This window comes from Kryptolebias marmoratus, linkage group LG5 (genome assembly GCF_001649575.2).
Source record: "Kryptolebias marmoratus isolate JLee-2015 linkage group LG5, ASM164957v2, whole genome shotgun sequence".
In the NCBI taxonomy this organism is placed as follows: domain Eukaryota; kingdom Metazoa; phylum Chordata; class Actinopteri; order Cyprinodontiformes; family Rivulidae; genus Kryptolebias; species Kryptolebias marmoratus.
In genome coordinates this window covers 8,460,668-8,475,171 of record NC_051434.1, presented here as the reverse complement: position 1 = coordinate 8,475,171, position 14,504 = coordinate 8,460,668, and the positions used below count along the sequence as shown (strand labels likewise).

At 40.9% G+C, this 14,504-nt stretch overlaps 1 protein-coding gene across 5 annotated transcripts in view; it reads right to left on the bottom strand.

Moving 5' to 3' along the window:
- trps1 (trichorhinophalangeal syndrome I) overlaps positions 1-14,504 on the bottom strand; it is a 104,727-nt gene that overhangs the window by 88,343 nt on the left and 1,880 nt on the right. The window lies entirely within an intron of this gene.

Below are 14,504 nucleotides of genomic sequence, written 5' to 3'. Positions count from 1 at the left end.
GGGGGGGGGTGTTCCGAGGGAATGTTTGTTCTTCTGTTTCCAATTTGGTCCGGCCCAAGGAACTCCACACTCCGCTCGGTCTCAAACACACCATTCATGACAGCCTGACGTACATGATTACACACGAACGCCCACTCAGTAGGCCTCAACTCACGTGCGCGCGCACACACACACACACAGATGTGCATGCACGTAGTAAAACATACATATTTCAATATATGCGCTAACAAAACTACACACGTGCATATATTCAAATGCATTTCCAGTCATTTAAACCATGCCCTTTAATTTATCTCTGTTCTCGTCTTTTATTGTTTTCTGATTTGTTATTGCTAATGCCATTTCAAATGACATGGTGGTCAAACTAATTATGCTTGTTTCTTCCCCGTCTTTCACAGATTTTTTTTTATTTTATTTTATTTTCCTACGTCCTCGGGTAAAAGATTGTCTTTGAAAAGGCCCGTTTGATGTGTCTTGTTGTGTTTTTTTAGATGTTATGTAGACACAGTTAAGCTCCATGTTCCACCAGTTAAAAGCACAGAGGGCACATTGTTTCATACCCTAAATCGACGGTGCCATCTGAGACGGATTATTTCTGCCCCCTTCTCTTGTCTGGATTTTATTTTACATGGTAGATGTATTTACTGGGAAGTTTATTTGTAAGGAACAAGTACAGATGAACACTGGCAGTTAAAAATGGAGCAGATGTATCGTACGTGTGTTCAGAGCGGGAACTTATTTCCGACACAAGGTCTGCTGATTGGACCTGATTGATCAAGCAGTTATTGAAATTACATGGTTTAATGAGCAGTCCGGCCTTCCCATTTAAATTGGATCAGCCAGCGGAAGAATTTTCTTGTTTTCAGAGTTTTTTATAACCACTTTAGAAAGCAGTTAGGGGATTAAAAAGTCCAAAGAAATATCTAAAAATACAAGCAAAAGCACATGACAGACTATTAGATATTTAATTAATTGTTTTTTTCCTGGAGATAACTTAAGGTTCATCTGCACAACATCGGGGTCACAACAGGGCACTTACAGTGAAAGTACATTAGCAGGTATTTACTTTCTATAATGGTTGACCTGATGTTGTAGTCAAACAAAGAGCTATAAGACATTTCTTGCTGTTGACTCATAAATCCTGTAATATTTATGTAATATTAGATTTAATAAGACAAATTGTTGTGACCCTGCACAGAAACGCAGGTAAAGAAGATGGATGAATAGATGGATGGATGATAAGTTAAGGCAAAACTCTCCCTTTTTCCCCATTTCAACAACTTCAAATTTTTAAAGTGTATTTAAAAAAAAAAATAGAAACCATTACCACCTTTAACTCAAAGTCTAATGTTGAATGTGTCTTTTAGTTCTAATTTTTAAGACACATAATGAATAAAATACATTACAATTCACTGATAATGTATTTTAACCTAATAGGAAGTGGCCTTTGTTGTTGTTCATACAGACATTAGGTAATCAAAGAGCAAGTTGCCCTGAGGTGAACCAAAGCATTTCAACACCTCTTCCACTTTTCAGTCAGACAGGTCGAATGCTGGGGATGTTTTGGCGTTTCCTGTTTGGATCTGACTGACATTTGGTTCGGGCCGCAGTTCTTGGAGAAATGATTGCAAAGATGGAGGGAAAGCACCAAAATTCTTCTTTCAAATCCAAAAGCTGCAGTCCGCGCATAACGTTTGTTTAAGAGTAACAAGTGAAAATTATCAAAGCTTTTTTTTTCTCTCTCTCTGATGGACAGACCGGTAAAGCAGGAAAAAAAAAAAAACAAGAATGCCAAATACTTTGAAACTGTAATAGAAAAAATACTAATGGTTCCCAGAGGAGAGCATGTCAGAAAAATGAATCCCGTTGAGAGCGTCTGAAGAACAGCTGACACTAACTGCTGATGTCGAAACCGTTTAGTGCTGAACATCTACAGAACACGCAGAATACTTCCCAGTTCCTAATGGCTTTCTTTCAACAAATGAATCAATGTTTAGATAAAATCCCCCTAAAAACCCGCAACAAGAGAAAAGACTGGAGAATTATGAGGGATTTTAACTGATCTGAGCATTTTAATGTTGGAACTAGTACCTTTTCTTTGACAAAAATTGATATTTCTAAGACTTTTTTTAGCAGTTAATTATCGTTCAAAGCAATGTTTTTTAAACTTGGCTCAAAACAAATCAGTAAAGTAATACATGTTGCCGTAAATTAGACTGAATTGCATTGCTCTAATAGAGAACAAGCTTACAACAACCATGAGCACAATGAGCTACTTAATTTGTTTTTTTGTCACAGTTTTCTCAGACTCGCAACGTTTTGTTTTGCTAGCAATTTGCTCCACCTGGTATCATTTCAAACGACAGAACAAAGCGCACCATCCCTTATCGACTCTGGAATGAGACAGAACTGCTTTGTCTCAGCGCTTTAATGCTCTTGTGAGCAACCTGAACTCACCTCAATCAAGCAGATCTTTCAGCTGTTTCAGTGAAAGCTGAGGGTGTGGTTGATCTATTCAGCGGTGTTACGCAACGCCCGGAGCTTTCAAGTCGTGTTTTGACACAAGTGCACGTGCAGGTTAGTGAGACGTGACCGTCTCTCTGTAATACGCATCTCAGGCTGAGGATACTCCCTTAGTTGAACCTATGAGGTGTGACCGTATGGATTATTTTAGGAATGCTGTTTATGATACTCAGACAGATTTACCCTAAAATCTCTGAGGCAGAATAATTTCAAACAAACTTCTTTATGGCAACCCCCCCAAACACACACACACACAAATCTGAATATTCGTTGCCTGAGAACCCTTCTACGACAGAGAACAAAAATTATACCCGCTGTCACGGTTGCCGTAATCTGTTCAAAAATGAGAAATGAGTTGTTTCGGAATTTATTCACTAAGTAAGCAGCAAGCACAAGAGCATTAATCAAAGATTTACACTCTGCGACCTACAAAGGAAAGGTTTTGACACTGCAGGCCAAAAGTAGCTGCTACACCGTCGAAAACACCAGAGAGGAAGAACCAACTGATGACAGCAGCTACTGTGGCTGGTAGAGGAGACAAACTTACCAACCACAGTTAGGGGAGTAGCCACATTTGCCTCGTGAACGGTGTTAATATCCTGCCCTGATGTACGATAGCAGCAGGAAACCAGGAGCTGCATAAATCAACTGTTGACTGTTGATTCTGACCTTGCTCTGCACAGCTAAGACTCTCATACATCAAAAATAATGGAGAACAAACTCGGCTTCAGTGGTGGTTGTAGGCGTAATGGAAGGAACTAGTAGCTGCATAAATCAACATGTTGATTGTTGACTCTCGCTTTGCTGTCTTTTCCTCCCAAAAAGTACTGAAAACAAACGAGACGTCTGCCAGAAGCATACACACACAGACACACACACACATGGGCGCTCATCTCAGCAGCTTGCTCTAAGTGTGCCAGACATCGCTGATGATTTTAAGCACACACGTATACTTGCACACATCACTTTATGTGTATGTGTGTGTGTGTGTCATGGTGTGGTTTGTGTATGTCTGTGTAAGCTCAAACATTACGTCAGTCACGCACCGAAACAGATTTATACACTAAACCTTGCACAAACTGCTACACACTTAACATGACTCTCCCATGTCTGCACACACACACACCCATAATTTCCACTTGCGGAGTATCGGACGTTTCCTGCAAGGCCCGACGAGGGAAAACGTCTGGACAAACTTAAGATGCAAACGCACACATACAAATACGCACGACGGAACATTTTGAGCCCACAATGTTGACATTATGCTGCTTTCCAGAGCTTTTCGATCTGCACGCTGGCCAAGTGAAGGACTATCAGGAATCAGAACCAAAAAGGGCTTCATACAAAAACGGGACTTTATTCAAAATTCGGGGCCAATAATGAGCCTACTTTAAGGTTGACTCATTATAAATTTGATTAAAGCATTTTTTATAGTGTGAAAGCTTAGGTATGACATTTCTAATTATGATCATTCTATAAACCTTAGAGAACTGTTCTGGTGATGTGTACATCAAAAGAACCTTTGATTTTTCCCAAACTGTGAGAAAAGTTTAGAAATTTCGAGAAAGTTTGGGGGTTTTTTGCATTATTTGCAAAAGGATTAACTAGAAAAGAAATAGCCTGAACACATGTTCCTCACATATTGTGGACTACATGTCTAATTCCAAAAAAACATATCTACAAACAACAAACTTGTAGAAATGCCTCAAAAAAAGAAAGAAAAAAAAAAGACCAACTGATGAAGAGATGAGTGAAATCTGATGCTGTTTGACTTCAACAGTTATTAGCTGTGATCAATCAACACAGATGAACCAGGGGATGGTTTATGCCAAGAACTCAACAACAGTTTTACAATGACCCAAACTCCTCATATCAATAACTTATAGGTAAAAAGTTAAAACAAAACCTCTTTAAGGTAGACAAATTTTTAATCAAAGTTCTGTCACAACAAACTGTCCACTGAGTTGGATGAAGCTCCTGTAATTCAGTGCAGTTTTAAAGAGTTTTCTAAATTTCAAATGTTGCTACAAGTTTTAAGTTTCCTTTAAGCGCAAGTTCTTGTGTCTGTTAGTCGTAGGAGCGGGAAGTGATTTTTGAATATCTGAAGAGTTGTTAAACAGTATGGATTTAAAGAGTTGATACAACCGTTGTCTTAATAAGCAGCTATGATTTGTTCGTAGCCCGACCACAAACAGTGTTTTTCCAGACACAACTGCAACCCCACTGAAAGGCCCATCCCTAGTGACTAGCAGGGATTGAATACAGTCCTGCAGCTGAAAACGCCTGAAGTGAAACAGAAGCTCCGAGTGCAGAGACGTGTTCTGCTGCTAACCAGGGAACTTTATATTCCTTTATTTTCACCAGTCCAATGGAGCATGGGGGTCACAGAAAAGCAGGGTTCACCCATGACCATGGTTTCCACTTCATAATCCTTTCAAAATAAACATCCTGACTGGAAAAACATTGTTAAAAACACAACTACCAGGTGCCAATTTATATATATACACACACACACAAAAGAAGACTGTGAGAGTTGCATCAGTTCTTTCAATTTGCCCAGTTTTACTAGACTTCAAATATTTGAACATCACTGCCCATCTCCGAGCCCCGCTTATATGTCTGACAAGAAAATCTGTGCACATCAAAGGGGGTTGTGATATTTGCCGGCCGAGTCAACTTGTACAAACTTAAAACTGTTTCCTCAATCACTGAACTGAAAATGTTTTTTTTTCTCTGCATATACACTGTGCTGAACAGTACTCTATCGTAGTGGTAAGCTGTTATATCTCAGCATAATAATGAGTTGATTTAGTGAGTTTAACCAACTACAGAGCCCCAAACCTTTTTTTATACACTTCTCCTCTTTCAACCATTAGCTCCAGTTGATCTCCTGAGATCTGACACTTCCCCCCCCTTCCTAAGAGTTTGTGTTCAAAAGTTAATACTGACACTTCTTAAGTATTATTCAGAAGAAACTTCCTCCAAACTCTTTGAGGCACTTTGTTTCATAACCCCATGTGTATTTTTAGATGGAGTTGTCATCCCTCAGTGGAATATTACTGGTGTAGAGTATAATTTGAAAAAACAAACCAAGAAGCACTTGTTTTGATCTCTGCTTTTGTGACATAAAGCTGCTCTCAGTACTCGGCAAGATGAACCCAACGTACTCTCCAGCTTCACACCTTGCCAAACTAATCCTGAGGACATTTTAATTACTTTAAAAACAAAAAAAAAAAACACACTAAGAATTATTTTATCGTAACGTAAAATAGACACCTTGCCTGGGGTTTGCTGCACTTTAAACATAAAAGCTGTGCTTTTTAATGCTTCTAAAAGAAAAATAGTTGTGAATGTCCAAGCAAGTGAGAGAGAACAAGTGGCTATTTAAAGAGATTGCAAATCTCCAATCATGACAGACTCACCCTGGATTTGTTAAACAACTTCAAACCAAGAATGTTAAGACCAGTCTGACATTTTTATACACGATAGGAATTCAATTAAGCCACTTAAAAAGAGAGTTTGCAGGAGAACAAAAAAGGGTGAAAGGATTCCTACAACTAGATGGAATCAGCCTTTAAAGAGTGGGAAGAGGACAAACTTGTGTGTGAAGCACTAAAAAAAGCCCAAAAGCCATGTTGCAGAACAAACGCCATACCCCCCGCTGGGCTATTCCACCCACTGCAAAACACACACACACACAGAGGCCTGAGGTAAATTTAACTGTCAGCCGTAAAGTTCTCAACCATAGCGAGTGATCTTTTGCCCCCTTTCCTCGCCCCACTTTTCCTCCTCCTCCTGTTTATGCAAATCAGAGTATCTTTCAGTCGTGCATCCCTTCTTCCATCCTCTCTTTTCTTTCTCCGCTTCCATTTCCTTCACATGTATTCCATCTTTATGTCAATCACAGCCTCCTTTGTTGTGCTTTACACACCTCCTTTTCCTTTTTTTTTTTTACCCTCCCAACTCCCATCAGTCTATCAGTTCCGAGCGCCAACCCAGAATCCCTCCAGCCTGTTTATTCTTATCTCCTCTAGTAGATGAAAAGTTATCCTTTCCTCTGCTCTCTATCAGTTCGTTCTTCCCTGACCCCCTTCACCCCACCCTCCAGTCACCCCAACAACCCACACACACACACACACACACACACACACACACACTTCTGACTGTGGGCCTCTGAAACCCACCTCTTCGCCTCGCTCCACAAAGGTCTGAAAGACCCCCAGATGTGCGCCTCCCCCCTCCTCTTTTCAATTTCCATTTCAAAAAAAAAGAACCTCCTCCCTCCATCATCCATCCATCCATGCATGCATCAACGTTTTTCCCCCCGTGAAGGAGAGTTCAAAAACACGCCGTCACACACTTATCAGGACTCTTTCCAATGAAAAACAAAATGTCAGAAATGCCCAAAAATGGCAAATATCACCCATTAGCTGCTATAAAAAAAAGGAGACGCATGACTGTGAAACATATTTCACTGCTAAAGAGATGAGAAAACTTCTGCTTTTAGTGGCAAACTTTAAAATAAAACACTGATCATCAGAATTAATTACTCACAGGAGGGAACCTGCTGGTGGAAACAAAGTTTGATCAAACTCATCGTCCTACATGTGAGGCTGAAGTGACGGATTAAAGGCTAACAAGGATTACATTGCATCAAAATATACAGCATAAAAGTTTTTTTTAAGAAAAACAGAACTCTGGATGAATTAGAATGGAGTGATTTTGATTGCTAAAACTGGTAACTTTCCATTTCTTTCTTTTTTTTTGTACAATAGTTTCATAATTGAAATTGCTTAACATAATTATGATTGTTTTTGCACAAGCACCATAATCATGTCTACCTAATTGTTTTTCAAACTGCAGGGTGTGTCGAGTGGACGCTGCATATTTCCAGTGTTTGATAAATCTGCCTGACTGATGGGGCTGTTGCCCTTTAAAAAAAAAAACATCTTTTGTTGCATCTCATCTTCTGCCGGATCCCTGGCACATCTGCCTTGTGCAAATGTTTTTTGCTGAAAAGCCAAAATCGGGAGAGAGACTACCTTTATTGATGCTCCGGTTTTTACTGCCGACAAAGGGCCTTTTCTTTATGAGATGTGTGTTTTTATGAATAAATTTCCAGCCAACAGCTCCAGTCCCATCATTACTTCCTTTGCCCATCCCACCTACAGAGAAACTGTCCGTCTGAGGTCTGCTCCTCACTCCCAACTGTTAGAATAACTTATCCACTGGTTTTGTTATGGATTTGAGGAGAATTTACAGCCAATCTGCTTCTATGTTAAGTCAAAGAAAGTTAGTTTGTTTTCATTAAATAAAGAGGAATCTGAGGCAAACTTTTACAATGTCACAAAACAGTAAAAAACATGTTACCTGTTAGAGTAAATAAAACGGACTATAGTCACCAACTCTGAGTAAGGTGGCATTATTATAAGCAGCCTACATCTGGTTATGTTTTTTACATTTTTCATTACTATGTGAAACAGCTGATTGTTCCTTAAGAAGTGGTAATGTGTTTGAGGAAAGTTGTTTCCACTTGCCCTTAAAACTCAACTCAGCTACGAAGGACCATAAAACATTTAGGCCGCATTTGTTGATCAAGATGCTCTAATGCGATGCTACATAAAAAACAACCGGATCATTTGTTTTATGTGAACAAAACTAAAGGAGCCTAAGATATTCCCTTCTCAAGCATGAAGGCTTTTTAAAAAAATTTCAAGCACAAACAATTCTAATTCTGTTTTTTTTGTGAAACAATACGGCACTAATGAAATATGATCCTCAGAAACTGGTCCAAAGACTGCAGCTTAATGCAGAAAGCAGCTCTTTAGTGCTGAAACAGAAGATGCGTCTCTGCTTTTTCAAAGTTTATGTGGTTTGAAGTGAAGCCCTGAGGGCATCAACTCAAACTGTCTTCGAGGCTGTAGCCTCTAAAGCTCAGAGCTGCTACTGCAGGATTATTTTACAAAATCAAAAAGAGAAAAAGGAAAGCCACCCCGGCCCCATTCTGCGGAGAACAGGTGAGAGAGCCAGCCGTGCCTTTGCACTTGGGTGAAGCTGTCTCTCGGGCTCCTTCAGATTTTGGGCAATAATGTCAGGCGAGACCAGAGGCGACTTGAAAGCGTGTCATATCTCACTGAGCTTTCCTCCTTTATTCCCCTCGGTTCTAGAGCAGCAGCCAGCGAGGGCTACATGAATAAAAATAAACAGACCACACTGCCTTTCAAGAACTGCAGTTTAATTTCTATTCAGTGTTTTCTACGGTCCGCCACACAGGGCTAAAAGGCAGACACGCAAAAACATTTAAAGGAGGAAAGAAGAAAAAAAAAAAGTCTAAGCAACTGCGGTTACTTCTTTTAACAAAAGAAAATACACAACGTGCTTTAATCGCTGTATTAATTTGACGAGACACAATAAATGGTTTTGAACCACACTTTGACAGACATGTGTGCACAAACACAAGACAAAGGCTACTCTGAAAAGTTACTGAGCCACCAGATGTTTCAGCCTGACCCCCAGACTACAATACTTATGAGGCTGTCAGTACGTACATGTTCGTGTGTGTGTGTGTGTGTGTGTGTGTGTGTGTGTGTGTGTGTGTGTGTTAGAGCACACCAAAGGTTTCAAAAGCAGCTAGAATTCGTCTGTTTCTTTCTGTAAATACAGCGAAAGTGATACCACGTCCGCAGTTATAACTTTGAAACAAACACACACCAAGAGACGCTGAACGCCACAACCTGTTCACACACTTTATAGCGTTCACACAATGTGGTCTCATGTGTATGAACACACCCATCCATATGATAAAGCTGCATTAGCTATCAATAAAGCTGCACAACAACGAGGCACGTCCTGAACAAAATGGATGTTTACTGCAGAAAAGTGTGCCAGGGAAAATACGTTCGTGACTTGGAAAGGAGCACACCAGCAAACAAAATGTCACTGCGCATTTACACTTGAAATGAAAGTTAAATGCAATCTTTGAGAGAGTAAATTCCCTTTCTGTGACAGTGATTACAGTGCGACGGAGGGGCACATGACGCTGGCAGCCGCGTCACCCTGAAACATGTGGCACGTCGGCGATTTACAGACAGAGACGCGACAACACGGGGAGGAAAAAGTGAAGCGGAGACGAGAGAGAGAGAGAGAGTGAGAAGTTTGTCAGGTAAGAATTCTGGGTGCGCATATCCGCGAGCGCCGGCTCTTGATTTGACTGTTGACAGAGTGGGCAGTTTAACCCTGAGTACAGAAACAAACAATCAGCGAGTCAATTTGATCAAAACCCCAAGCAGCAAATGAGATAGATTTGAAGTCAGCGGAGGAAGATAACGAACATTAGACTCACAGAATAACTGATAGCCATCTATCAACAAGGCTGAACTGTCTGGAGATAAACGCTGACTTATACTGCACGCTACAAGCATGAGATGCTGACGTAGATATGAAGCAGGGATGGAAGCAGAGTGAAATGCAACAGAGAGGAGTCACCTGTGTTCAGAACAGAGAACATCCAAAACACCCGGCAGAAAACTCTGATGTTAGTGAAGCACCAGAATCTAAACCCTAAACCATGAAAACAGCAGCAAAGGAGCGCTGATTCACATCTTCAAAAGCATAAAATCTTACAGAAATGACACACTACAAAGACGAGGACAGATTTTTCCCTTTCTTTAAAAGAAAGAAAGAAAATTAAAGCCACTGATTTTCACCTGAGGAGAGAGAGCACCCTCCCCGCGTGCAGCCCCTTTCCAACATCGGCACAAAGACGCCTACAACATAAATCCCATTCATATTCAAGCCACATATGCCAATGTCACATTTTCCGTGGTTCACTTTTCCAGTCTGCCTGTCGGGTGTTGTGTGAAAACTGCACACGGCCACAGATGGAGCAGACATATCATCGGAGCAGCGAAATACTTTTCAGCGGCAGAAATTTAGAACCATTTCAGCAATTCGGAACTTTTATCTGCGTCCCTATCATACGCCGTCTGAAAGAGCTATAAACTGGAAATGCACACGCAAACTTTCTGTAACTCGACGTGTATTTATAAAGTTTTATTCCCCATAAAGTCGTCACTCAAGACGTTCTGCCAACTTATATTTCTGCTTTTTGTTTCCTAAATCCGCGCCCTAAGTACCATTTCTATGGCACCACATTCTGTATTCTACTAAAGCACTTCAAACTGTAATGATTAAAGAACAAAAATAAATAAATAAGAGGATCCATACAACAGTCGTAGCGAGTTGCAATGAAAATTTAAACGTATCAACTGAAGTCTAATTTACAAGTGTTTATATTTGAATGTTTTTTTCATGCGAGAGATGAAATATTCAAGCATCGCATTAAAAACAGAGAGAGAACAACTTGAATCAAACTTATTAACTCCAAGTGTTGAAAGTCCTTCAGCCCACAAACACTCGTGGGTTAATCCAAGCCCTCTGCTTCAGACTTCTGATTCGATTTCGAGGCAGCAGCACTTAGGTCGTGTAAAAGTCCAAGTAATAATTCAGTTCATGAGAGCCCTGATCAAAGAAACGTCCTGGGTTTCTGCAAATAAGGAGGATCCTGGTGCAAAGATTTGTAAATTAATGCAGCACAACAAAGCAGTGAGACATTTATATTCGATAACTGTAAACTCAATGCTGATTAACATAATTGTTCCAATCATTTTGGCCATAATTATGCAGAACTAGCTTCCTATTAAGCTACACCTCTTTCTTATTGACACACAGTCCATATTCTGTTCATTTCGTCTACACGTTACCGAGCAAATGTTTTCATCGTGAGCCATTTCATTCACCGCAGAACTGTTTTTTCCCCCAAACTCAGAGCTCAGTGATTGATAACCGAACGTCTGGGCGCACAGGAAGTGTCACGTGGCTCATACTCTGCTGAGTCAAAGCAGTCAGACTTCACGGGTTCACCTACCAACCCCCGGCACGTTTCACTTACCAGCTGCCTCACAAGGCTGCGAATGGTTTCCTGATTGCTCTGATACAGGAAAAGCTCGAAAAGACAGGTTGGCGACCCGGGCCCGCGGTACGTTTTTTCGACTCGCAGACGTGTAAAGAAACGTCCAAGCAGGAGGCAGGTGCTGCGGGATCTGAACATCGGGAACTTTCGGTAACAGGAGCGACCACAGAGCTCCGCTGCTGCCTTGCTTCGTGCATGTTTCCACCACTTGTCACTTTCCACTTGGTGAAAGATTTTTACCCTCTCATATTTAAGAGTTTGGCGTCTCCAAGAAAAAAAAAAAAGAGAAATAAGCTGGGAAAACAAATGAATCATCTCACCCTAAACTCAGACCATGTGCTCGTTATCTGAAGCATCTGAAACGACTGACTTCAAAATCTAAAGTAGACCAAAAAGACATTAAAGACATTAAAGCCTAAAGAAGAACCCACACAAAGAGCGGGGGATGATAGTTTTGGCCATTAAGCGGACACTCTTCTCCGGATGGACTACCACTAGACGCAGGGAGGGACTCAGATCACAAGCCTGCATCGCCACCCTTAACGGGCAGCTGGTACAGAGTCCTGAACACCCCAGAACAACAAGCCCAGACAGTAGGAGAAGTTAAAAACAAAATCGTATCCTTGGGATACGGGCAAAACAAAACAGTGGGTAATAAAAACGAAAAAAAAAGTGGGAGCAGAGGGCCAAGAGAGCCAAGAAGCCTTGAAAACAAAACAACGAAACAAAACAAAAAATAAATAAATTGTGTTTTTCTTCAAATAAACCATCCGTGAAAAACGGGTGTTTTTCCTTTATTTCAACTCCAGGCAGAGCCGAGATGAATAACAGCTGATTGCTCTAATAGATGCTATCTTTTTCCTGCTTATTAAAACCAGCGAGTGTCGGGACAATCGAGATCGTAAATAATTGTGATTAGAACTCCGAAATCAAGATGAAACGGGAGTCCTCGTTAAAACAATGCCCTTCAGAGCTCCCTCTGGGGTAGGTTTAGATGCCGATTTAATTCGGAGTGGAGCCGGCGGTGCTGGACCGAGATGTTCGCAGAGCGTCAGCTGAGAGCACTTAGGAGAAATTACTCGTGTAAGGCTTCCCATACATCGCATTATTTGGCACATCAAAATACACAAGCAGGGGGAAGTCTCAAAACCAGAACTTTAAACTTGAGCTGAACGACTTTATCTGCTCATCTCTTACTCTGATTGTGGGCGACACGTTTGCAAATTTGTCCTCAGAGTTAAACATGCCAACAGAACGCTGGTTTGTGGCAAAGAAATACGACAAAAATCAGTTTTTTGTGAGAAGGAGGAAAAAACAAATGCAGGAAGGGAATGAGAAACAGACTTTTGCACTTATTTAATTTTAAAAAGTCCTTAATTTTAGATAAAAACACTCTCTTTCAGTGGAGTCTAGTGCAACTTCAACTTTTATTACTCCAGTCAACTTGCTTATGTTTCAACTCTCCCTTAAAAATCATCAAAATTATTGGATTTGACCACAAAAAAGTACAATCCAATCAGGTTTGCTCAACTACTTTAATTTTTCGAGCGCTTTTCCACGAGCTCAATCGCTCCCGTGTTGCCTAAAAGCCACTGCTCTGGTGCTCCCGTCTCAGACCGGCCTTTTTTCCTTCCCATGTGACGCTCTAGAACCACCCGAGCCAAAAGACATGGCAAAATATATCACCATAGTTGTTCCCTGTGTCCTCCAGAACATCCGACCATCAGTAAAACACGAGAAACGCGTTCCAGCAACAGTTGAACGGGACATTTCTGACTTCCCTCGCTCCCATGTGTCCTCCCCACCTCTCTCGCTCTCTGAAAACTTTCTCTCCACCACGGACGCTCCACATATTGCGGCCATATGAGCGGGCCGAGGCCGTCTCCACAAGAACACGGAGACGCGCGGGAATAAAGAGCTCTTGCCGTCTCCCGCTCGGCCTCACACACACACAAATGAGTTTTTACAACAGGAGCCTCCCTTTAGGAAGCTGTCAACTGTTTCTGACGTTTAATAGCAGCTTCGAGCGACACCGGGAGACACGAGCCTGGTGAAACGCATCAGGAGCTCGAGCCTTTTAGGTCATTTAATAGATGGCCGGTAAAAGTTTGACGGGGCTTGTTGAGATACTAGAACAAGGCGTGTGATCATGAGTCATTTGCAGTTACGGCTATTTGTCCTGACGACTTGTTTGTCTCATCTGAAGATGGAAAAGAACCGTCCGAAATGTTACCAAACCGATTTGGAAGTTTGTTTTTGTTTTGTTTTGTTTTTTTTGTGCGAGCAAGTCGATCAAAAGTACATGAGCTCTCATCCCTCAAGCTAGCAAAACTAAACAAAAACAACAAAGAAAACAAAAGAAAAACTATTCAACAATTTGAGGAAGCACTGAAGAAATTTGTCATTACTACATGACAAGAAAGCAGATGTGAAAACGCTAATAAAAAAAAAGAAAAGGTTGAACGAGGAGCTGAGCGTGTCACTTTAACTTTACATTTAGGAAACAGACATCGCTTCCTAAATCTGGTTCAGATTTGACGACTTTTGTGAAACTTTGTTCCCTCCCCAACACCCAAAAAAAAAGGTCATAAAACTTTACCATTTTCCCCCCACACTTTAAAACTTGGAAGAATCTTTGTAAAATCATAGTGTCACAATTACACTATAAACTAGTCTTTAAATCTTTAATAAATTATCATATCCCCCCCGAAGTGTTCCTCGCTGGATTAAAGTGTACAAAAGTTGACCAAATTTAAGCTTTGGACGCTACCGAACTTGAACTAATTCCAATTTAAACGTACATTTATAAGGATTTTCGTCTTCCTGTAAACTTGTAAGAACTTCGTGCGTTTGTGACGATTTTAAAAACAAGTCGGGATAAAGGGTCCAGCAGGTCTGGGATGATTTAAAAAAAATAAATAAATAAATAAAAACTTCTTGAGGTTATCTGCTGAACAAAAGTCCACACAGGCTGTTCCCTGATGGGGTTCAGAGAGGGGGGGGGGGGGGG